This window comes from Bufo gargarizans, chromosome 3, assembly GCF_014858855.1.
Source record: "Bufo gargarizans isolate SCDJY-AF-19 chromosome 3, ASM1485885v1, whole genome shotgun sequence".
NCBI classification, from domain to species: Eukaryota; Metazoa; Chordata; class Amphibia; order Anura; family Bufonidae; genus Bufo; species Bufo gargarizans.
The window spans coordinates 393741886-393766557 of record NC_058082.1 but is presented as its reverse complement, the minus strand read 5'-3'; the positions used below and the strand labels follow the sequence as shown (position 1 = coordinate 393766557).

The 24672-nt window shown below is 45.5% G+C and overlaps 1 protein-coding gene across 4 annotated transcripts in view; it reads left to right on the top strand.

Annotated features, from left to right (window-relative positions):
• The first annotated feature begins 539 nt into the window (after positions 1–539).
• ZC3H11A (zinc finger CCCH-type containing 11A) overlaps positions 540–24672 on the top strand; it is a 137284-nt gene continuing 113151 nt past the window's right edge. For 2 of the 4 annotated variants that reach the window (XM_044288271.1, XM_044288270.1), the window contains exons 1-3: positions 540–665; positions 10440–10469; positions 16965–17014. The gene's annotated coding sequence lies outside the window, so the exon portion shown is untranslated. Of the gene's footprint in view, positions 666–10439; positions 10470–16879; positions 17015–24672 lie in introns of all 4 variants that reach the window. The other 2 variants (XM_044288269.1, XM_044288268.1) reach the window with 2 other exon arrangements.

Sequence of the window (24672 nt, the reverse complement as noted above, 5' to 3'; positions counted from 1 at the left end):
GTCCGCGATGGGAGCGCAACTGAACGTAATGCATTTTGGTGCATTCCGTTGTGACCCCATTGACAATGAATGGGGACAAAACTGAAGCGTTTTCCTCTGCTAGTGAGATCCTATGACGGATGTCAATAGCGGAATTGAAAACGCTGGTGTAAAAGTAGCCTTACCCCAGTGAACCACCAGAGGTCAGGAAGGGGTTAATGACCCACAATACACGTACAGGACGGGGTTAAAAGGCAGGTTTGCCATTGAACAGTGTGAGAGAGCTGGGGCAGCTTTATGCTCAGGCTCCAGCATCGTGCAGATGTGGTGGATATGACTCTTTCGGCCTCGGATTTCTGGTTGGAATCCCGCGGACCGGGCGGTGGATTGGCCCTGTTTGATCGGGTGAAGCCGCGCAGGGAAGGTATATAGGAACTCATGGCAATGCTACAATGAAACGCTCTAAAATGGAGTCGCTCTCTTCCGGCCTTGTGACTCCAGCAGCTCAGTGTGCCGAGCAGGCTCCTCCCCTTCCAGTACGCCCACGTGACCTCAGGCTGTTACGCTTTGGACTGTACCATTTCCCTCCTTCCTTTGCTCCTTGTTTGGGGTTTCCGTGTAGCAAAGCAACCGGAGTCGGAGGCGGCTAGAAGAGGAGAGGAGGAGTGCGAGTAGCGCCCGGGCAGGTAAGCTGTCTCGTTACCTAGTAGTACGGGCGGGGAGCAGGCCGGGATCTCTGGTGTGTTTAGGTAGTGAGAGTTACTGTGTGCTAATGTCCGCGGCACAGTGCCAGCATGTTCGGCCCAGCATACATCTTCTGAAAGGCTCGCGGTAAATTCACACCTTGTGGATGATTTGTATAGTAAGGGTACTTTCACACTAGCGGTTTTCATTTCTGGCATAGAGTTCCCTCACAGGGGCTCTATACCAGAAAAGAACTGATCAGGCATCCCCATGCATTCTGAATGGAGAGCAATCTGTTCAGGATGTCTTCAGTTCAGTGTTTTTGCCTGATCAGGACAGAGATAAGAGTACTTTCACACTAGCGGCATGGACATCAGGCAGGCTGTTCCGGAGCTGCCTGCCTTAGGGCTCTTTCACACCTGCGTTCTTTTCTTCCGGCATAGAGTTCCGTCGTCGGGGCTCTATGCCGGAAGAATACTGATCAAGATTATCCTAATGCATTCTGAATGGACAGTCCGTCCTTCAGGATGTCTTCCGTTCTGGAACGGAACGTTTTTTGGCCGCAGCAAATAGCGCAGCATGCTGCGCTTTTTGCTCCGGCCGAAAATCTGGAACACTTGCAGCAAGGCCGGATCCGTAATGAATGCCCATTGAAAGGCATTGATCCGGATCCGGCCTTAAGCTAAACGTCGTTTCGGCGCATTGCCGGATGCGACGTTTAGCTTTTTCTCAATGGTTACCATGGCTGCCGGGACGCTAAAGTCCTGGCAGCCATGGTAAAGTGTAGTGGGGAGCAGCATACTTACCTAGGGTTGTTGCGGGTATCGAAATTTCGATACCCAATCGATACTTTTGTCCCAGTATCGATACGATACCGGGATTTCCGTTTTTTCGATACTGGGCTGCGCTTCTGCGCAGTCTAGTATCTCTGAACATGAGCGCGCTGCTATCGGCGCGCTCATGTTCTCTCTCAGCAGCACGGGGAGAAGGAAGCTGTCCTCCCTCCCCCTGTGCTGCTGCTGCTGCCGCTGCCACCAATGAGAAGCGAGGGGGCGGAGGAGGGGCGGCAATGAGAAGCGAGGGGCGGAGGAGGGGCGGCAATGAGAAGCGAGGGGCGGAGGAGGGGCGGCAATGAGAAGCGAGGGGCGGAGGAGGGGCGGCAATGAGAAGCGAGGGGCGGAGGAGGGGCGGCAATGAGAAGCGAGGGGCGGAGGTGGGGCGGCAATGAGAAGCGAGGGGCAGCAATGAGAAGCGAGGGGCGGAGGAGGGGCGGCGCCGGCAATGAGAAGCGAGGGGCGGAGGAGGGGCGGGCGCACTGCGCCACCAATGATAGGATTATTTCAACACAGAGCTGCGCCCAGCGATGCCCCAGCACTCACCATTAGTCCTGGGCGCCGCTCCGTTCGCCTGCAGTGCCCCATTACTGTCTCCTCTCCTGCTCCACATGCTGCTGATTACTATCGGAGCGATGGGAGGAGACATCAGCTTCACTAGTAGGCGTTCCTTCTCCCTGCGCTGCGATTGGACAGCGCTACAGCCAGGGAGAAGGAACGCCCACTAGTGAAGCTGATGTCTCCTCCCATCGCTCCGATAGTAATCAGCAGCATGTGGAGCAGGAGAGGAGACAGTAATGGGGCACTGCAGGCGAACGGAGCGGCGCCCAGGACTAATGGTGAGTGCTGGGACATTGCTGGGCGCCGCTCTGTGTGGCCTGATAGTGAAAGTCTGGACTCATATACAGTAGTCAGTCTTTAACACATACAGGAGGCGGGTGCCGGCAGCAGAATCGCATTGCCGGCACCCTGCCCCTGACAGGGAGCTGCGATCAGCGGCAGTTAACTGCCGCTGATCTGTCAGTACCCGCCTCCTGTATAAAGAGGTAGTTATCATTGCCCCCCCCCCTCCCCCCCCTCAACCCACCCATCCCATTAAAATCATTGGTGGCACAGTGTGCCGGCCCCTCTCAACCCCCCAGTATTAAAATCATTGGTGGCAGTGGCCACAGGGACCTCTCTCTCCCCCCCCCCCCCCCCCCCCCCCCCCCCCTCCCCCCCCCCTCATTGGTGGTGCAGTGGCAGCTTCTGATCGGAGCCCCAGCTGTGTAAGCCTGGGGCTCCGATCGGTTACCATGGCAGCCAGGACGCTACAGAAGCCCTGGTTGCCATGGTAACATCCCTGATGCTGTGTGCACAGAGCAGCAGGGACAGTGTGGAGTCCTATTCACCCTGATAGAGATCTATCAGGCTGAATAGGAAAAGGGATGAAAGATCCCAGGTTCTAGCCCCTAAGGAGGAAATAGTCATTAAATAAAAAGTGTAAAAAAAACAAACAAAAAACACTAAAATATGAAGTATAAATCACCCCCTTTTCCCAATTTCACATATAAAATATTTAAATAATAAACATATTACATCGCCACGTCAGAAAAGTCCAAACTATTAAAATATATTAAAAAAAATCTAGGTGGTGAATGCCGGAACAGAAAAAATAAAATAAAAACTGCGCGATTCGCCATTTTTAAAAATGAGGAATGCACGTGGCTTTTTTTGTTTTATTTTTTTCGCGTGGTATCGAGTATCGCAATACTTTTTCATGGTATCGAAACCGAATCAAAAAAATACTTACCGTCCTTGCGGCTCCCGGGGCGCTCCAGAGTGACGTCAGGGCGCCCCAAGCGCATGGATGATGTGATCGCATGGGGCGCTCTGACGTCATTCTGGAGCGCCCCGGGAGCCGCGCGGACTGTAAGTATACTGCTCCCCCGCTCCCCGCTCCTACCATGGCAACCAGGACTTTAATAGCGTCCTGGCTGCCATAGTAACACTGAAAGCATTTTGAAGACGGATCCGTCTTCAAATGCTTTCAGTACACTTGCGTTTTTCCGGATCCGGCGTGTAATTCCGGCAAGTGGAGTACACGCCGGATCCGGACAACGCAAGTGTGAAAGAGGCCTTAGGCTACTTTCACACTTGCGGCAGTGTGATCCGGTGGGCAGTTCCGTCGTCGGAACTGGCCGCCGGATCCGCCGATCTGCTGCTGACTGAAAGCATTTGTGAGACGGATCCGGATGCGGATCCGTCTCACAAATGCATTGCAAGGACGGATCCGTCTCTCCGCTTGTCATGCGGATCGACGGATCAGTCTTGTACATTTTTCTCATTTTTACCGATATGCGCATGCCGGAACGTCGGATCCGGTATTCTGAATGCCGGATCCGGCGCTAATACATTCCTATGGGAAAAAATGCCGGATCCGGCGTTCAGGCATGTCTTCAGTTTTTTTCGCCAGAGAGAAAACCGTAGCATGCTACGGTTCTCTTTTGCCTGATCAGTCAAAACGACTGAACTGAAGAAATCCTGATGCAAACTGAACGGATTACTCTCCATTCAGAATGCATGGGGATATGCCTGATCAGTTCCTTTCCGGTATAGAGCCTCTGTGACGGAACTCAGTGCCGGAAAAGAAAAACGCTAGTGTGAAAGTACCCTTATGCAAACTGATAGCATTTGTCAGACGGATCCGGATGCTGATCCGTCTGACAAATGCATTGAAATGCTGGATCCGTGTCTCCGTTTATTTTATTTTTTTCCGGTCTGCGCAATGTCGGATCCATTTTGCCGGCACACTTAACCAGCTCCTGACCGCCTAACGCAGGGATGCGTCCTGCGGGCAGTCAGGTTGTTCCTCTTCGGCGTGTCATCTCGCGCGACGCGAGATTTCCTGTGAACGCACGCTCACAGGATCGGAAGGTAAACGTGTTGATCTACAGCCTGCCAGCGGCGATCATTCACTGGTAGGCCGTAGATGCGTGTTTCCCCCCCCCCCCCCCCCCCTCCTTGAAAGGTATGTCAGACGCTGTTTTGTTAAAAGCGTCTGATCTACCTGCTCCTCTGGTGGTCCCTTTTGCTTGGATTGACCACCAGAGGACAGAGGCAGCTCTGTAAGTAGCACAAATCACTACACTACACCCCCCCTGTCACTTATTAACCCATTATTAACCCCCTGATCACCCCCCTGTAAGGCTCCATTCAGACGTCCATATGTGTTTTGCGGACACCGCGGCAGATCTGCAAAACACGGACACGTGCAATGTGCTTTCCGCATATTGCGGATCCGCACATTGCCAGAACTATATAGAAAATGCCTTTTAGAATATGACATGTTCTATAGGCTCTACAAAAAACACAGTGTTCGCCCGATCAGGCCTGATCTTGTGCGCACACTTGCGTTCAGTCCGCCCCACCACAGTGACAGAATATATTTTTTTTTTTCTGATCACTGCAAAAACACTGTAAAAATCGCTGCAGCGCTATAAAGATCACTTTTGAGGGGCATGGCGATTGCATAAAATTTATTTTTATTTTTTATTTTATTTTTTGGCGCAAGTTAGCGGAAATAGATTTTTTTTTTTTTTTTTTTTTTTTTTTTATTACAAAGTCTCATATTCCACTAACTTGTGACAAAAAAATAAAATCTCACATGAACTCACCATACCCCTCACGTAAGTGAACGCATTGCACTGAATCCGGACCCATTTATTTCTATGCGGCTGTTCACATGAGCGGTGATTTTCACGCATCCCTTGTGCGTTGCGTGAAAATCGCAGCATGCTACTCTTTGTGGGTTTTTCACGCAACGCAGGCCCCATAGAAGTGAATGGGGTTGCGTGAAAAATCGCAAGCAAGTGCGGATGTGGTGTGATTTTTCACGCATGGTTGCTAGGAGACGATCGGGATGGAGACGTTATAAGGGAAAATAATAGCATTCTGAATGCAGAATGCATAGTAAAATAGCGCTGGAGGGGTTAAAAAATAAATTAATTTAACTCCCCTTAATCCACTTGCTCGCGCAGGCCGGCATCTCCTTCTGTCTTGATCTTAGCTTTGTGTAGCAACAAGGACCTTTGGTAACGTCACAGTCATCACATGATCTTTTACCATGGTGACGGATCATGTTATGGCCGGAGTGACGTCACCGCAGGTCCTGTTGCTACACAAAGCTAAGATGAAGAGAGAACGAGATGCCGGCTACGTGACCAAGTGGACTAAGGTGAGTTAAAAAAAATGTATTAATTTTTTTAACCCCTCCAGCGCTATTTTACTATGCATTCTGTATTCAGAATGTATTATTTTCCCTTATAACATGGTTATAAAAGGGAAAATAATAGCAATCTACAGAATACCGATTCCCAAGCCCGAACTTCTGTGAAGAAGTTCTGGTTTGGGTACCAAACACGCGCAATTTTTCTCACACTAGTGCAAAACGCATTACAATGTTTTGCACTCGCACAGAAAAATCGTGGGTGTTCCCGCAACGCACCCGCACATTTTCCTGCAACACCCGTGTGAAAGAGGCCTTAGACTTTTCCTGCCATTCATCAGCGCAGGGCGCACTATGTACAGCACAGGCAGGGCACTGAATGTAGGCAGGCTTTAATAGCTAAATGATAAAGTACATGGAATATATACTATATTGAACTATAGTATTTAGGTTAAATTGTCTTGTAGGCACTTTTACGATAAATAAGTGGGTTTTGGGTTGCAGTTTGGGCACTCGGCCTCTAAAAGGTTCGACATCACTGCCTTAGGCCCCTTTCACACGGGCGAGATTTCCGCGCGGGTGCGATGCGTGAGTTGAACGCATTGCACCCGCACTGAATCCTGACCCATTCATTTCTATGGGGCTGTTCACATGAGCGGTGATTTTCACGCATCACTTATGCGTTGCGTGAAAATCGCAGCATGTTCTATATTCAGCGTTTTTCACGTAACACAGGCCCCATAGAAATGAATGGGGTTGCGTGAAAATCGCAAGCATCCGCAAGCAAGTGCGGATGCGGTGCGATTTCCACGCATGGGTTCTAGGTGACAGTCTACTCACTGTATTATTTTCCCTTATAACATGGTTATAAGGGAAAATAATAGCATTCTGACTACAGAATGCTTAGTATAATAGTGCTGGGAGGGTTAAAAAAATAAAAAAGTTAACTCACCATATCCCCATGATCGCCTAGTTCCCGGTCGGTCTGTTCTTTAGCTGTGGCTAAAGGACCTGTGGTGATGTCAGATCACATGCTCCATCACCATGGTGATGGACCATGTGATTGGAGCATGTGATCTGACATCACCAAAGGTCATTCAGCCGACAGCTAAAGAACAGACCGCGATCTACACGATCATGGGGATAAGGTGAGTTAACTTTTTTATTTTTTTTTTAACCCTTCCAGCGCTATTATACTAAGCATTCTGTATTCAGAATGCTATTATTTTCCCTTATAACCATGTTATAAGGGAAAATAATACAATCTTCAGAACATCAATCCCAAGCCCGAACTTCTGTGAAGAAGTTCGGGTTTGGGTACCAAACATGCGCGATTTTGCTCACGCGAGTGCAAAACGCATTACAATGTTTTGCACTCGCGCGGAAAAATCGCGGGTGTTTCCGCAACGCACCCGCACATTTTTCCGCAACGCCCGTGTGAAAGGGGCCTTAGGGTGTCTACTTTCCGAAATGGGGTCATTTGTGGGGTTTTTATACTGTCTGGGCATTGTAGAACCTCAGGAAACATGACAGGTGCTCAGAAAGTCAAAGTGAGTAAATTCACATTTTTGCACCATAGTTTATAAACACTAACTTATACCCAAACCAATAAATACACTTATTGCATTTTTTTTTAATCAAAGACATGTAGAACAATACATTTAGAGAAAAATTATATACTGAAATGTAGTTTTAATTGAAAAATTTTACAACAAAGTGAAAAATGTCTTTTTTTTTTTTTTGCAAAAATGTCGGTCAATTTTGATTAATATAAAAAAAAAAGTAAAAATGTCAGCAGCAATGAAATACCACCAAATGAAATTAGTGAGAAGAAAAGGAGATAAAATTCATTTGGGTGGTAAGTTGCATGACCGAGCAATAAACCGTAATGGTAGTGCAGTGCAGAATTGTAAAAAGTGGTCTGGTCATTAAGGGGGTTTAAGCTAGGGGAGCTGAGGTGGTTAATGACAGATCTGGCACTAATACACTTCAATGTCAGTGAATGTCGGATCCGGCATTCCGGCAAATGTTCAGTCTTTTTGGCCAGAGATAAAACTGCAGCATGCTGTATTATCTCCTTCCTAAAAAGTCAAAATGACTGAGCTGAAGACATCCTGATGCATCCTAAACGGATTACTCTCCATTCAGAATGCATGGGGATATGCCTGATCAGTTCTTTTCCAGTATAGAGCCCCTGTGACAGAACTCCATGCCGGAAAGAAAAACGCTAGTGTGAAAGTACCCCAATGCCGCAGCAACTGCCTGCTGGAATCCTCTGCCGCAAGTGTGAAAGTACACTGAAGGTTCACTGAAGCCTGTAGGGGGGTAGGGTTCAAGATTTATAATTATGGTACTGTATGATAGGGTGGGTTCACATGACACCATTTGATGTACGCATTAGAAAAAAAAAGATGCAAAAACGCAGCACGTCTCGTTCTTGTATCCTGTACAGTCTGGTAAAAAAAAATATAGATATATTTTTGTTACAATGGAACTCTATTGGGAACGGATGTCACTGTGCGGCATCAGTCTCAGGCATCTGTTTAACGTATACATTAAACAGATGGGGGAAAAATGTCAGCCGGCCCCATAGAAATGAATGGGAGCAGGGGCTGCACATGCGCGGTACATTCCCATTCACTTCTATGAGTAGCTGGCTTGGTGGTGGCCAGACAGGATTCCTCCAGCCACCACTTTGCGGGGCTCCCTTCTTGATATAGATGTGATATGCCCCCATTGTCTATGATGAGACAACTCCTTTAACATGTACCACGTAGCTAAACTTTGTTGTGGACCTTGTTAACTCTTACATGGCACTGGTATTCACTAATGGTGGTGGCCATCTTTCAGAATGAGAAACTTGCAGCGAGTGTCAGCGTGAGGTACAGTTCTGAACTCTGCTCCTCTGACAGGATCTCGCAGCATTATAATGATTTATAAGGCTATATGTCCATGTTAGCCCTGTATCTACTGAATTATACTGACGACAGTCAGTGTAATTCATTTATATCTTTGCTTTTTACATTTCCTGTGAACAGCCATCGGTACAGGAAGGAGGTTTTATCAGGAACTGACCGCTATCTCTGTATGCACACATACACACATTGCTATCAATCACTGATAACCTCTTAACTGTACTGATCGCTTTTCACAGGAGGTGGAAAAATAGATATAAGGCTACTTACACCCTAGCATTTTTCCTGGATCCAGCAGGGTTCATAAAAAACGCTTCCGTTACTGATAATACAACCGTCTGCATCTGTTATGAATAGGTCAGGTTGTATTATCTTTAACATTGCCTATATGGATCCGTCATAAACTCCATTGAAAGTCAGTGGAGGACGGATCCGTTTTCTATTGTTAGGGGCATTGGGGGTCATGATGGATCCGTCTTGCTCCGCATCCCAGGACGGAAAGCAAACTACAACTTGTTGCGGTTTGCTCTCCGGTATGGGAACGCAACTGAACGGAATGCATTTTGGAGCATTCTGTTCAGTTTTGTCCCCATAAATGGGGAAAAAAACTGAAGCGTTTGACTGTATTGAGCCCCTGTGATGGATCTTAATACTGGAAAACTAAATCGCTAGTGTGAAAGTAGCCTTAATTACAGGCTTTACTGAATCGTTTGCCACACAAATTGATATTAATCTGCTCAGCTCTTCCTTCTCTATAACATGGTGCTTTCAGATTGCACTTCATTTTGTTGTCAGATCCTCTAACTCCTTTTTCTTAACGACACATGGTTTGCCTGCAAAATGTGTGGTCATTAACAGATTGAAGGGAGTTAGAGGTCGTGCAGCCAGTACATATTGATGACCTATCCTCAAGGTATGTCGTAAATATCTGATTCGTAGGGGTCCGACTCCCGTCACCCCCCACCAATCAGCTGTTTCAAGAGGAGGCGGCTCCTGTGTGAGCACTGCTTCCTTTCTAAGATTACACTGCTAATCGTCTCGCTTGCAGCGGTGGCGCAGTGTAATTACAAGTGCTCATCCCATTCAAATCAATAGAACAAGCACTTGTAATTACACTGCGCCTTCGAGACCATGCACAGTGTAATGTTGAAGATGACGTATCACTCGCACAAGCGCCACCTCCTCTCTAACAACTGATTGCCGGGGTAGCAGGGAGTTGAACCCCCAGCGATCAGATATTGATGACCTATCCAGAGGGTAGGTCATCAATATGTGCTGGCTGCACAACCTATTTAACACTTCTTCCACTAGCCACATGGACCCATAGCTTCTGACTGAATCATAACTGCAGCTACATCTGACAGAACCCTAAAATATTCTACTCCTGATATCCAGAGATCGCAATAATGCCTGTGTGAGAACCATAGACACCTGTTCAGGCCATTTTACTCCCTAAAAAAAAAAGGACTGACGCATTTCAATGCGCATTAGACTTTTCCTTGCTATTCGTGAGCATAGGGCGCACCGTAAATGAAACTGTGGCCAGAGGCTCGTGCCGCAGAACACAATCTCCGTTGTGCCTGGCGGGGTAAACAGTGGACAGTGGTGACTTTTTGAAACTGTCTATATGTCATAGAGACATATCAAAAGTGTTGATACCCCCGCTGATCTCTAGAATGAGGAATTTGAAGCGCTCAGCAGAGTTCTGCTTCTCCTCACTGCCGAGCGCAGTTCTGGAGACCGTCCCTAGACCTCTTACACTATATAAGTAACAAAATTAATGATTTGCATTTATTAATGTCTAATTTTTGTATTTTTCAGTTTGCCAACAATCGTGAGAAATTGAGCAGTGTGAGTATGGAACTAACAGTTACCTACCAAGTGGCAGCACATAACCAAGATAGGGTGACCTCTTACTCAGGTTGGGAGGACATAGGTTGACTAGAACCGTCCCAAGGCACTACTCTGGCTGAAGCAGCTTTTTCTATCAGGTTAGGAAATATAAAGGCATTGTTAGAGGACTTTAACAGATTTATTTCTGGGGAACTGTACATACCATCCTTGTGGGTTGTAAACAGTGGTGTAACTAGAAATGACCCCCAGTAGCTGCTTCACAACCCTCTCCTCCCGTGTATCCCCCCCCCCCCCCCCCCCCCCCCCACACTCCTGTGGCTAGTTAACCATTTCCGGACCGCCTAACGCAGATGTGCGGTCCGGAGGCGGCAGCGCTGCGCAGAGTCACGCATATACGTGTCCTCTCGCGAGATGCATGTGCAGTTCGGGCCGGCATTTCGTCAAGGGGGGTCGCGTCATCAGCTTGCCGGCCAATGATCGCGGCTGGCAAGCTGATGATTTTTAAATCATCAAAGGCCAGATAACAGATCATATTAGTAAATATGATCTGTTATATGGCTGCCCTGCTCCTCTGCTGGTCCTTTTCGTCGGTTGGATCCAGCAGAGGAGCAGGCTTCACAGTGAGTACACCAAACACTACACTTTAGCCCCAGAACACCCCCCTCCCCCCCCTGCACCCCAATTAACCCTTTGATCACCCCTTTGTTCGCCCCTGTCAATCACTAGTGAAAGGAAAAAAGTGATCAGTGCAAACTGTCACTTTTTTTTTTCTTCCCCACTGTTATTGACTGTTAGGTTTTAGGATAGTTTAAGTCCCTTGGTTAGGTAGTTTAGGGATCGGTTAGCGCCCAGCCCACCGCACCGCAGTCCCTTATTCGCTGACTAGCGTATCGCTAATCAGCATTTGTACTTTTATAGTATCTGGAAGTGATCAAAACTGATCACGGTCAGATCTATAATAGTATTAGTGTCACTTTAGTTTGCCCTCCACCCAAAACGCAGTGTTTGCCCGATCAGGCCTGATCGGTCGCCCACACCCGCCCCACCGCAGTGACAAAAAATATATATATTTTTTTTTAACACTGCACATTCACTTTACACGCGCTGCGGCGATAAAAAAAATCAGTTTTGATATTTTTTTATCAACCGCAGCGGCCTCCGGTACTTCGCTAGCCTCCCATTTGTAAGACAGGCTTGCTTTTTTTTTTTTCTTGGGTAGTCTCGGAATACCCCTAAATTTAGTTGCCCAAATGTCAAACAGGGGGTATTCTTCTGAAGAGGCCTACAGGCTTCTGACCCAGTCGGATGAGGAATGGGAACCCTCATCTGATGAATCTAGCGGGTCAGAATACGAACCTGTAGAAAGCAGTGGCTCTCTGACCCAAAGTTCGGACGAGGAGGCTGAGGTCCCTGATAGCACCAGGCGTACCCGGCCCCGTGTCGCTAGACCGCAGGTTGCGCAGGATCCGCTTCAAGAGCAGCAGAGTGGGGCTGGTGCTGTCGGATTACGTGGTGAGGCATACACCAGCAGCGCAGCCCTCCCTGGACCTAGTACCAGCACTGCCGTACAACCTGGTGACGTGGTGAGCACCAGAAGGGCAGTTGAAGCTGGTATGGTGGCACGAGCAGTAGTGACCCCGTCGCAGCCACCGCAAAGACGAGCCCCTAGAATCCCAGAGGTGCTGGCAAACCCTGATTGGCAGTCCCCAACTTCAGCCGCACCTGTAGTTCCCCCTTTCACTGCCCAGTCTGGAGTTCGGGTTGAGACAGCTCAGATCGGTTCGGCCCTGGGACTTTTTGAGCTGTTCTTGACTGCGGAGCTCTTGGACTTAGTTGTGGCTGAAACAAACAGGTATGCCACACAATTTATAACCGCCAACCCGGGAAGCTATTATGTCCAGCCTTTCCGGTGGAAACCCGTCCAAGTTTCTGAAATGAAAATTTTTCTGGGCCTTCTCCTCAACATGGGTCTAACTAAAAAGCATGAATTGCGGTCATATTGGTCCACGAACCCAATTCATCACATGCCTATGTTCTCTGCTGCTATGTCCAAGGCACGTTTTGAGGCCATCATGCGTTTCCTGCACTTTAGCGACAACACCGCCTCCCGTCCCAGAGGCCACCCTGCTTTTGACCGGTTCCACAAAATTCGGCCCCTCATAGACCATTTCAACCAGAAATTTGCAGATTTGTATACCCCAGAGCAAAACATCTGCGTAGACGAGTCCCTGATACATTTTACCGGGCGCCTTGGCTTCAAACAATACATCCCAAGCAAGCGTGCCCGGTATGGGGTCAAATTGTATAAGCTCTGTGAAAGGGCCACAGGCTATACCCAAAAATTTCAGATCTATGAGGAAAAAGATCAGACCCTGGAGCCGGTCGGTTGCCCTGACTACCTGGGGAGCAGTGGGAAGACAGTCTGGGACTTGGTGTCACCCTTATTCGGCAAGGGGTACCATCTTTATGTGGACAATTTCTACACAAGTGTGGCCCTCTTTAGGCATTTGTTTCTAGAACGGATTGGTGCCGCGCGGGCTTCCCCCAACGGCTCGTTACCACCCGTCTTGCAACGGGGCAGAGGGCCGCACTGTGTAACGAAGAACTGCTCACGGTGAAATGGAGAGACAAGTGTGACGTTTACATGCTCTCCTCCATTCACGCAGACACGACAATACAAATTGAGCGAGCAACCCGTGTCATTGAAAAGCCCCTCTCAGTCCACGACTATAACCTTCACATGGGAGGGGTGGACTTCAAAGACCAGATGTTGTCTCCGTATTTAGTTTCCCGCAGAACCAGACGCTGGTATAAGAAGGTGTCTGTATACCTAATTCAATTGGCTCTGTATAATAGTTTTGTTCTCTACAGTAAGGCTGGGAGAACTGGATCCTTCCTCAAATTTCAGGAAGAGATCATCGAGAACCTCCTGTACCCAGGAGGTTCCGTGGCCCCATCCACCAGTGTAGTTAGCCGTCTACACGAGCGACATTTCCCCAATGTCGTTCCTGGTACCTCAACCCAACCGTCACCCTGAAAGATGTCGTGTCTGTAGCAGGAGTGGAATAAGGCGTGACACCCGCTAATACTGTCCTGACCACCCTAACGCACTTCGCCACATCTTTGGGCGATTTGCGCTTTGCACATTGACCCATGGGGAAGGAGAGGTTTGTTCTATAAAGGTAAAAAAAAAAACAAAAAAAAACACCAGTAAGCAAAAAGGTTACTGTTCAGTTCAAAAAGTTAAAATTTATATATTCTGTTCCAAAGTTAATAAAATTATTGCGTTGCGGCCTGGTTTTTCTTTTTTTTTTTTTTACCTTCGACTAGCTGCAGCACTGATGTGCATTCTGACAGAAGCATTGCGCTGCTGTCAGATTACACGCAAGTCGGTGTATGCGGCGCTGCAAGACGAGATTTCTACTCTGCAGTAAAAGATACGTTTGCCAAGGCATACGAGCTGAGGAGGAGGCGGCGTTCCTATGCTTTGGCAAACACTTTGTATATATAAAAATAATCCCGGCAATGATTTATTCATCCACATCGATTGATGTGAATGGAGAAATCTGGTTTGCCAGGGCATACGAGCTAAGTGGGTATGGATGTAGGGCGGAGCTCCTATGTCCTGGCAGACGCCTTTCCCCTCTTTTTTTTTTTTTTTTTTTTTTTTTTTTTTTTTTTTTGGCAGAGATTTTTTCATCCACATTGATCAATGCGAATGAAGAAATCTGTGCCGTTCATTTTTTTTCTTTCAGCCCAGAGGCTGAACGGAAAAAAAAATCTCATTACCTGTAGGCTCAATATAAGGCCTCTTTCACACTACCGTTTTTTTTTTTTTTTTGCGTTCCGTAAACGGTCCGTCTACGGAACCATTCATTTCAATGGTTCCGCAAAAAAAAGGAATGTGTTCCGTATGCATTCCGTTTCCGTATTTCCGTTGTTCCGTTGAAAAGATCATGTCCTATATTTGGCAGCAAATCACGGTCCGTGGCTCCATTCAAGTCAATGGGTCCGCAAAAAAACGGAACACATACGGAAATGCATCCGTATGTCTTCCGTATCCGTTCCGTTTTTTGCGGAACCAACTATTGAAAATGTTATGCCCAGCCCAATTTTTTATATGAAATTACTGTATACTGTATTTGCCATACGGAACGGAAACGGAACCACAACGGAAGCAAAAAACGGAACAACGGATTCGTGAAAAACGGAACGCAAAACACTGAATTCAACATACTGTAGTGTGAAAGAGGCCTAAGGAGAATAGCAGAAACTCCTAATGCTGGCCATACATGTAATGATTGCGGAGACCCTCAAATGCCAGGGCAGTACAAACACCCCACAGCTGACCCCATTTTGGAAAGAAGACACCCCAAGGTATTCGCTGAGGGGCATATTGAGTCCATGAAAGATTGAAATTTTTGTCCTAAGTTAGCGGAAAGTGAGACTTTGAGAGAAAAAAAAAAAATAAATCAATTTCCGCTAACTTATGTAAAAAAAAAAAAAATTCTATGAACTCGCCAGGCCCCTCGTTGAATACCTTGGGGTGTCTTCTTTCCAAAGTGGGGTCACATGTGGGTATTTATACTGCCCTGGTTTTTTAGGGGCCCTAAAGAGCCAGAAGTCTGGGATCCAAATGTCTAAAAATGCCCTCCTAAAAGGAATTTGGGCACCTTTGCGCATCTAGGCTGCAAAAAAGTGTCACACATGTGATATCGCCGTACTCAGGAGAAGTTGGGGAATGTGTTTTGGGGTGTCATTTTACATATACCCATGCTGGGTCAGAAAAATATCTTGCTCAAATGCCAACTTTGTATAAAAAAATTGGAAAAGTTGTCTTTTGCCAAGATATTTCTCTCACCCAGCATGGGTATATGTAAAATGACACCCCAAAACACATTCCCCAACTTCTCCTGAGTACGGCGATACCAGATGTGTGACACTTTTTTGCAGCCTAGGTGGTCAAAGGGGTACATATTCCAAAGTGCACCTTTCGGCTTTCGCATTTTTTACATTTTGATTGCAAAGTACTTCTCACACATTTGGGCCCCTAAATTGCCAGGGCAGTATAACTACCCCACAAGTGACCCCATTTTGGAAAGAAGACACCCCAAGGTATTCCGTGAGGGGCATGGCGAGTTCCTAGAATATTTTATTTTTTGTCGCAAGTTAGTGGAATATGAGACTTTGTAAGAAAAAAAAAGAAATCATTTTCCGCTAACTTGTGACAAAAAAATAAAAAGTTCTATGAACTCACTATGCCCATCAGCAAATACCTTAGGGTGTCTACTTTCCGAAATGGGGTCATTTGTGGGGTTTTTCTACTATTTGGGCATTGTAGAACCTCAGGAAACATGACAGGTGCTCAGAAAGTCAGAGCTACTTCAAAAAGCGGAAATTCACATTTTTGTACCATAGTTTGTAAACGCTATAACTTTTACCCAAACCATTTTTTTTTTTGCCGAAACATTTTTTTTTTATCAATAACATGTAGAACAATAAATTTAGCTAAAATTTTACAGCTGAAAGTGAAAAATGTCGTTTTTTTTTTTTTTTTTTTTTGCAAAAAAATCGTTAAATTTCGATTAATAACAAAAAGTAAAAATGTCAGCAGCAATAAAATACCACCAAATGAAAGCTCTATTAGTGAGAAGAAAAGGAGGTAAAATTCATTTGGGTGGTAAGTTGTATGACCGAGCAATACGGTGAAAGTAGTGTAGTGCAGAAGTGTAAAAAGTGGCCTGGTCATTAAGGGGGTTTTAGCTAGCGGGGTTAAAGTGGTTAAGATTAGTCTCTCAGACCAGGTCCGGCAGCCGCTCTGACAGTCTCCTACACATATACACTGTGTCGCTGGGGCCCTGACAATAAAATCTTTTAGTCTTCCTCCTAGGCGGTATCCTTTGAGTTCGGGCCCCGTAGCCCACACCTCTACTATAGCTGCGCCCATGGTTGTAAGTCTTCGTAGTTTCATTAGTTTAGACCAGTAAACATTCTGTAGGAAATGTGTAGTTACAGGATTACGTAGATAATACATATGATCTTTTTAAAATAGCAGCAATGATGTGTTTGTTGAGCCGATGTAATAATCCTGTGCTTGTTATCTACCTCCACTTGGTACTTGGTTTTTAAAAAAGGAGGAGTGTTTTTTTCCCCTCTATTAGGTGAAGAAATTCAAAGACGTGGAATTTGAATTTTTTAATATTATTTTTTTTTTTTATCTTTTTCTTTCAAAGAAGACTTTTTGTGTAGCAAACTGGAATAACATTTTTTTTTTTTTTCTCAAGTAGCTGATTTTTTTTTTTTTTTATATATTTTTTTTTTTTTTATATATTTTTTTTTTTTTTTCTCTCTTCAACCTAAGCATTTTCCAGTATGGACTTTCCTGTGTTGCTTTTATATATATATAGCTGGCTCCAAATCTCTTCCTTCACCCTACTGCCATTCCCTCTTCTACAAATTAACTTTTGGATTGATGGTTGATTCGACCTACAGGAGAAAAATCTTGCAGCTGGTTCAGAACTGGGCCCTACAGATGTGCCTCGGTGAGTTCTCATTAGCTAAAATGTTGTTGTTGTGGACGCAGCTATGGACCAAAATAAATTGACAGGATAATTAAAGTTTGCCATGTATGGATTTTACATGTTAATTATCTAAGGCTACTTTCACACTAGCGTTCGATCGGATCCATTCTGAACGGATCCGCTCATATTAATACAGACGGTGGCTCCGTTCAGAACGGATCCGTCTGCATTATATTGGCAAAAAATGGCTAAGTGTGAAATTAGCCTAAGCGGATCCGTCCAGACTTTTACATTGAAAGTCAATGGGGGACGGATCCGTTTGAAGATTGAGCCATATTGTGGCATCTTCAAACGGATCCGTCCCCATTGACTTACATTGCAAGCAGCGTTCAGGTGTCCGCCTGCTGAGCGGAGGCTGAATGCCGCCAGACTGATGCAGTCTGAGCGGAACTGCATCAGGGCTGGACGGAAGCATTCGGGTCTGCTTGTGAGCCCCTTCAAACGGAGCTCACAAGCGGACACCCGAACGCTAGTGTGAAACTAGCCTTAGAGAATGTGTTATCAGGTAATAGCTTATTGTTTAAATCCTGTGTGTTTTTTTTTTTTTTTTTTTTTTAAAGAATTGTACTATAATTTATTTTTTTTGTACATCACCACTACTCATGTAGAGATCACATTATGCTGTAGTAGTCATCTCATAATCACATGCAGGATTACAATGAAATATATCAGCTAGATACAGATAACAAAGGGTCCACCATTCACAGTAGGTGATGACCACAGCTTATTTATTGCCTCTTCCTGCACAATGAGCATGCCTACAAATCTGTATAATTGAGGACACACTTGGTACACACTACATCCATATATTACCGTAATTTATTTTTCCCCGAAGTGAAAGCGCTTCATTAGTACCGGAGGACTGGGAAGCGGTGAAAGCTCTGTACTCACCGCTTCCTGGTACTCGTCTGGGCTATCGGCTGTGCAGGGCTGCGAACAGCGTGTGGGCGCTCTGTGAGCTCACACTGTGCGCTGCGATACACAGCCGACAGCAGGATGAAGAGGACCGCGGTGGCGTCCAGGAGCAGGAGAGGTAAGTGAGTTTATTTTATTTGCACTGGGGGCTGCTGGCTGGCTGAAGGTTGGGGGGTTGATCTGAGGCATTGGCAGTCTGATCTCAGGTCTAATTGCTGTTCTGACCTGAGGTGTAAAGTAATTTATTTATTTTTTCCTCTTATTGTTCTACTCTAAAACCTAGGTGCATTTTATATGGCGAAAAATACGGTATATCAAGACAACTGTATATACTATATATGTAGCTTGGTCACTAGTGGGTTTGAGCGAATCTTGTTCAGATTGCTGTATCCGAACCAAATATGTTTGAAATTTCAATATCTCCCCCGTAATGTGATAAAATGTATGGCCTCCGCTGAGGACTGGCAAATCATGCTGCAAATAACGCAGGACTTGCGTGGTCTCGCGTCTGTGACACTTCATTTATGCTCATAAATTACTGTTTAAAAAAGCTGATGCTGAACTCCGCTTCATTAATTATATTTTGGAACAGTAATTGTAAATAATTGATATGTGCGTAAACTAAGTGTAAAGTCATAGACATGAGATGAAGCAAGTCCTGCTTTATTTGCAGCAAGATTTGCCAGGCCTCAGCGGAGGACATACATTTTAGCGCACTACGGAGGAGATATTGGAAATAAAATTTTAAAAAGAATTAGTTTCGGCTAGAGAAATCTGAACCCAATTCGCTCAAGCCTAGTTTCCAGCATGCCTCCACATTCTTCCCAGCTTTCCAATGATGCAGAAAGACAAGTATGCCCAGTTAAGCCTTATTCACATGTCAGTGTTTTGGTCGGTGATTTCCATCAGGGACTGTGAGACAACACCAGGAGTGGAGCCACTACAGACATAAGGTATAATGGACAGATCTGCACCTGTTAGGAGTTTAGCGCCTCAACTGGTTTTGGCTCACAATCACTGATGGAAATCATTGATCAAAACACTGGGAACCTGTCATCAGCTTTATGCTGCCCATACTAACAGCATCATAAAGTAGAGACAGGTGAGTTGACTTTAGCGGTCTGTCATTTAGAAGTTAAAGATTAAGTGGTTGCCCTGAACCAACATCACAATCATTGCAGAATGAGCCTGGAAAAGAGTCACGGCCACCTGAGAAGAGTCATGCCATCCATGCCCACCTGCTGATGATGGTCTCCTACAGAGTTTTCTCCCTTTCTGTCTAGGAGAGAACTGCCAATCGTCAGCAGATGGGTGAGTGCAGGAGCTTATGAATAACTTTGACTCTTCTCAAGTAGATTTGACTCTCTTTCAAGGCCTGTGCTGCAATGATAATGATGCTGGTTCTCAGCAACCACTTACATTTAGCTCCTGAGTGACATACTGCTGAAATCGGCATTTCTGACACTATTTTATGCTGCCCTCAGTGAGGTCAGCATAAAGTTGATGACAGGTTCCCTTTAAGAAGTGAAAGGCAACATTATTACTGCATATATAGATAATTTGCTATTCACCTGTTAGAATATTTAAAGGGCTTCTGTCACCCCACTAAACACTTTTTTTTTTTTTTTGTCTACTTATAATCCCTATCCTGCCATGCATTATGTTATTAATAATTTTCGTTCAGTAGATTTAGCCAAAAACTTACTTTTATGATATGCTAATTACATTTCTACCAGCAAGTAGGGTGTCTACTTGCTGGTAGCCGCAGAAAACCGCCCCCTCCTTGTGTTGATTGACAGAGCCAGCCATGATCTCCTCCTCCGGCCTGCCCTGTCATCATTTTTCGGTGACGTCATCGGCGCAGGCGCACTGAGGGAGTGCTGAGGAGGCGAGCCTCCTTATCTCAGAGCGCCTCCGCCGAATCGACACAGGCGCGTGATTTTTGAAATGCTGACAGGAGGAGATTGTGGCTGGCCCTGTCAATCAACACAAGGAGGGGGCGGTTTTCTGTGGCTGCTACCAGCAAGTAAACGCCCTACTTGCTGGTAGAAATGTAATTAGCATATCATAAAAGTAAGTTTTTGGCTAAATCTACTGAGCGAAAATTATTAACATAATGTTTGGCAGGATAGGGATTATAAGTAGACAAAAAAAAAAAATGCGTTTAGTGGGGTGACAAGCCCTTTAACCACCTCAGCCCCCCTATCTTAAACACCCTTAACCACCTCCCGACCGCCGTACGCGTATATGCGTCCGGGAGGTGGTTGTTTTACTCCTCCTGGACGCATATACGCGTCCTCTCGCGAGACGCGAGATTTCCTGTGAACGCGCACAGGCGCGCGCGCTCACAGGAACAGAAGGTAAGCGAGTGGATCTCCAGCCTGCCAGCGGCGATCGCTCGCTGGCAGGCTGGAGATCCGAATTTTTTAACCCCTAACAGGTATATTAGACGCTGTTTTCATAACAGCGTCTAATATACCTCCTACCTGGTCCTCTGGTGGTCCCTTTTGTTAGGATCGACCACCAGAGGACTCAGGTAGGTCAGTACAGTAGCACCAAACACCACACTACACTACACCCCCCCCCCCCCCCCGTCACTTATTAACCCCTTATAAACCCATGATCACCCCTTATAAACCCCTGATCACCCCATATAAACTCCCTGATCACCCCCCTGTCATTGATCACCGCCCTGTCATTGATCACCCCCTTGTCAGGCTCCGTTCAGACGTCCGCATGATTTTTACGGATCCGATCCATGTATCCATGGATCCGTAAAAATCATGCGGAAGTCTGAATGGAGCCTTACAGGGGGGTGATCAATGACAGGCGGGTGATCACCCATATACACTCCCTGATCACCCCCTGTCATTGATCACCCCCCTGTCAGGCTCCATTCAGACGTCCGCATGATTTTTACGGATCCGATCCATGGATCCGTAAAAATCATGCGGACGTCTGAATGGAGCCTTACAGGGGGGGTGATCAGTGACAGGGGGGTGATCACCCTGATTACCCTGATTACCCTGATCACCCCCTGTCATTGATAACCCCCCTGTAAGGCTCCATTCAGACGTCCGCATGTGTTCTGTGGATCCGATCCATGTATCCATGGATCCGTAAAAAATCATGCGGATGTCTAAATGGAGCCTTACAGGGGGGGTGATCAGTGACAGGGGGGTGATTACCCTGATCACCCCCTGTCATTGATAACCCCCCTGTAAGGCTCCATTCAGACGTCCGCATGCGTTTTGTGGATCCGATCCATGTATCCATGGATCCGTAAAAAATCATGCGGATGTCTGAATGGAGCCTTACAGGGGGGGTGATCAGTGACAGGGGGGTGATCACCCTGATCACCCCCTGTCATTGATAACCCCCCTGTAAGGCTCCATTCAGACGTCCGCATGCGTTCTGTGGATCCGATCCATGTATCCATGGATCCGTAAAAATCATGCGGACGTCTGAATGGAGCCTTACAGGGGGGGTGATCAGTGACAGGGGGGTGATCACCCTGATCACCCCCTGTCATTGATAACCCCCCTGTAAGGCTCCATTCAGACGTCCGCATGCGTTCTGTGGATCCGATCCATGTATCCATGGATCCGTAAAAATCATGCGGACGTCTGAATGAAGCCTTACAGGGGGGGTGATCAATGACAGGGGGGTGATCAGGGAGTCTATATGGGTGATCACCCCCCTGTCATTGATCACCCCCCTGTCATTGATCACCCCCCCCTGGTAAGGCTCCATTCAGCCATTTTTTTTGGCACAAGTTAGCGGACATTTTTTGTTTGTTTTTGTTTTTTCTTACAAAGTCTCATATTCCACTAACTTGTGTCAAAAAATAAAATCTCACATGGACGCACCATACCCCTCACGGAATCCAAATGCGTAAACATTTTTAGACATTTATATTCCAGACTTCTTCTCACGCTTTCGGGCCCCTAAAAAGCCAGGGCAGTATAAATACCCCACATGTGACCCCATTTCGGAAAGAAGACACCCCAAGGTATTCCGTGAGGGGCATATTGAGTCCATGAAAGATTGAAATTTTTGTCCCAAGTTAGCGGAAAGTGAGACTTTGTGAGAAAAAAAACAAAAAAAATCAATATCCGCTAACTTATGCAAAACAAAAATTAAATTCTAGGAACTCGCCATGCCCCTCATTGAATACCTTGGGGTGTCTTCTTTCCAAAGTGGGGTCACATGTGGGGTATTTATACTGCCCTGGCTTTTTAGGGGCCCGAAAGTGTGAGAAGAAGTCTGGGATCCAAATGTCTAAAAATGCCCTCCTAAAAGGAATTTGGGCCCCTTTGCGCATCTAGGCTGCAAAAAAGTGTCACACATGTGGTATCGCCGTACTCAGGAGAAGTTGGGCAATGTGTTTTGGGGGGTCATTTTACATATACCCATGCTGGGTGAGAGAAATATCTTGGTCAAATGCCAACTTTGTATAAAAAAATGGGAAAAGTTGTCTTTTGCCAAGATATTTCTCTCACCCAGCATGGGTATTGTAAAATGACCCCCCAAAACACATTGCCCAACTTCTCCTGAGTACGGCGATACCAGATGTGTGACACTTTTTTGCAGCCAAGGTGGGCAAAGGGGCACCTTTCGGATTTCGCAGGCCATTTTTTACACATTTTGATTTCAAGGTACTTCTTACACATTTGGGCCCCTAAATTGCCAGGGCAGTATAACTACGCCACAAGTGACCCCATTTTGGAAAGAAGACACCCCAAGGTATTCCGTGGGGGGCACGGCGAGTTCCTAGAATTTTTTTTATTTTTTGTCACAATTTAGCGGAAAATGATGATTTTTCTTTTTGTTTTCTTTTTTCCTTACAAAGTCTCATATTCCACTAACTTGCGACAAAAAATAAAAAATTCTAGGAACTCGCCATGCCCCTCACGGAATACCTTGGGGTGTCTTCTTTCCAAAATGGGGTCACTTGTGGCGTAGTTATACTGCCCTGGCAATTTAGGGGCCCAAATGTGTGAGAAGAACTTTGCAATCAAAATGTGTAAAAAATGCCCTGCAAAATCCGAAAGGTGCACTTTGGAATATGTGCCCCTTTGCCCACCTTGGCAGCAAAAAAGTGTGACACATCTGGTATCGCCGTACTCAGGAAAAGTTGGGGAATGTGTTTTGGGGTGTCATTTTACATATACCCATGCTGGGTGAGAAAAATATCTTGGTCAAATGCCAACTTTGTATAAAAAAAATGGGAAAAGTTGTCTTTTGCCAAGATATTTCTCTCACCCAGCATGGGTATATGTAAAATGACCCCCCAAAACACATTCCCCAACTTCTCCTGAGTACGGCGATACCACATGTGTGACACTTTTTTGCTGCCAAGGTGGGCAAAGGGGCACATATTCCAAAGTGCACCTTTCGTATTTCACCGGTCATTTCTTACACATTTTGATTGCAAAGTTCTTCTCACACATTTGGGCCCCTAAATTGCCAGGGCAGTATAACTACCCCACAAGTGACCCCAATTTGGAAAGAAGACACCCCAAGGTATTCTGTGAGGGGCATGGTGAGTTCCTAGAATTTTTTATTTTTTGTCGCAAGTTAGTGGAATATGAGACTTTGTAAGAAAAAAATAAAAATAAAAAAATCATAATCATTTTCCGCTAACTTGTGACAAAAAATAAAAAGTTCTATGAACTCACTATGCCCATCAGCGAATACCTTAGGGTGTCTACTTTCCGAAATGGGGTCATTTGTGGGGGTTTTCTACTGTCTGGGCATTGTAGAACCTCAGGAAACATGACAGGTGCTCAGAAAATCAGAGCCGTTTCAAAAAGCGGAAATTCACATTTTTGTACCATAGTTTGTAAATGCTATAACTTTTACCCAAACCATTTTTTTTTTTTGCCCAAACATTTTTTTTTTATCAAAGACATGTAGAACTATAAATTTAGCGAAAAATTTATATATGGATGTCGTTTTTTTTGCAAAATTTCACAGCTGAAAGTGAAAAATGTCATTTTTTTTGCAAAAAAATTGTTACATTTTGATTAATAACAAAAAAAGTAAAAATGTCAGCAGCAATAAAATACCACCAAATGAAAGCTCTATTAGTGAGAAGAAAAGGAGGTAAAATTCATTTGGGTGGTAAGTTGCATGACCGAGCGATAAACGGTGAAAGGAGTGTAGTGCCGAAGTGTAAAAAGTGGCCTGGTCATTAAGGGTGTTTCACCTAGCGGGGCTGAAGTGGTTAATGACCAGCCCACTTTTTACACTTCTGCACTACACTACTTTCACGGTTTATTGCTCGGTCATGCAACTTACCACCCAAATGAATTTTGGCTCCTTTTCTTCTCACTAATAGAGCTTTCATTTGGTGGTATTTCATTGCTGCTGACATTTTTTACTTTTTTTGTTATTAATCGAAATTTAACATTTTTCACTTTCAGTTGTAAAATTTGTCAAATTACATCTATATATAATTTTTTTCTCTAAATTTATTGTTCTACATATCTTTGATAAAAAAATAATAATGTTTGGGTAAAAAAAAATAAAATGGTTTGGGTAAAAGTTATAGGATTTACAAACTATGGTACAAAAATGTGAATTTCCGCTTTTTGAAGCAGCTCTGACTTTCTGAGCACCTGTCATGTTTCCTGAGGTTCTACAATGCCCAGACAGTAGAAAACCCCCACAAATAACCCCATTTCGGAAAGTAGACACCC